This window comes from Vombatus ursinus, unplaced genomic scaffold, assembly GCF_900497805.2.
Source record: "Vombatus ursinus unplaced genomic scaffold, bare-nosed wombat genome assembly UNPS02014794.1, whole genome shotgun sequence".
NCBI lineage: Eukaryota > Metazoa > Chordata > Mammalia > Diprotodontia > Vombatidae > Vombatus > Vombatus ursinus.
Window position 1 is genome coordinate 13025742 of NW_020954572.1, and position 1476 is coordinate 13027217.

Here is a 1476-nt window from a genome sequence, read left to right on the forward strand (position 1 = left end):
ACAGTACATTTAAATTTTTTTATCTTGTGGATGTGTATATATATATATATGTACACACACACACACACATACATACATATATACACATATATTTAAGTTGACAATCCCAATATACCTCCATACTCCCTTGTAACAAAGAGAAAATTAAGCATAGCCAACTAAATAAATGACCTCTCAGGACTTTTCCAACTCTAAAATTTTATGATGCCCCTTGTTGTTCCATTGGCATTCCCTCCCCTCCTTCTTCCATCGTTGAAAAGATCAAAGAATCCTAGATTTAGAGCTAGAAGAGGCCTCTGAAGTCACATAGTCTAAATCCTTCATTTTGTGGACAGGGAAATTTAGTTCCAGAGAGGTTAGGTCACTTGCCCAAACTCAGAGAGGTACCAAGTAGTAGAATCAGATTTTGGACTCAGGTCCTCCACCATCTGCAAATTTAGCACTCTTTACATTGCATCATAGTGCTTCTAGGTTTCTTTTATCTATTCTCCAGTACCAAAATTGGTCATTGCTGTTAATGTGAATTCACCTGATTTTCAGTTTTATTTTGTTTTGTTGTTGTTTACATCACTGTGAATACTGTTCTCCTGGTTCTGTTTATTTCACTTTGCATCATTTTACATGTCTCCAAGTTTCTCTAATTCCTCCTATTCATCCTTTCTTATGACAAAAGGGCTCCAACACATTCATATGCCCCAATTTGTTCTGCTATTCCTAAAAGTACCAATCTTGTTTCCTTGTGTTTTGGTAACACAAAAAAGGCTGCCATGCACATACACACAGACATACACACACATATCCTCTATGCTGTTGAACTCAGGGTATAAGATTAGTACTGGGACCACTGGCTCAAAGAGTGAACAATTTAGTGATATTTTTCATATAATTCCAAATTATCTTATAGAATGGTTATGCCAATTCCATAAATTCCATAGTATGCCTGTCTTCCCAGAACCCCTTCACCATTGAGTATTTGTTTTCTATCATTTTTTTAGCAATTTGATGAGTATTATTAACTAAAATCCTAAAGTTATTTTAATTTTCATTTTATCAAGTTTTCAGAGTATTCATATACTTGATTGTATTTCCTTTTTAGAGGAATGTTTGCTCATATCCATTGACCACCTATCTATTGGGAAGTGGCTCCAAGACATGTTTCAATAGTTAATAAACATTGACGCCTACTATTGATGGCTCCTGCTATGCACCAGGTACTGAGCTAAGTACCAGGCTTACAAAGAAAGGCAAAAAACAGGGGGCAGCTAGGTGGCACAGTGGATAGAGCACTGGCCCTGAAGTCAGGAGGACCTGAGTTCAAATCTGGCCTCAAACCAAACACTTGACACGTACTAGTTGTGTGACCTTGGGCAAGTCACTTAACCCCAATTGCCTTACCAAAAAAAGAAAGAAAAAGAAAATGAAAAAAAAAAGAAAAGAAAGGCAAAAAACAGTCCCTACTCCCAAGGACCTCAGACT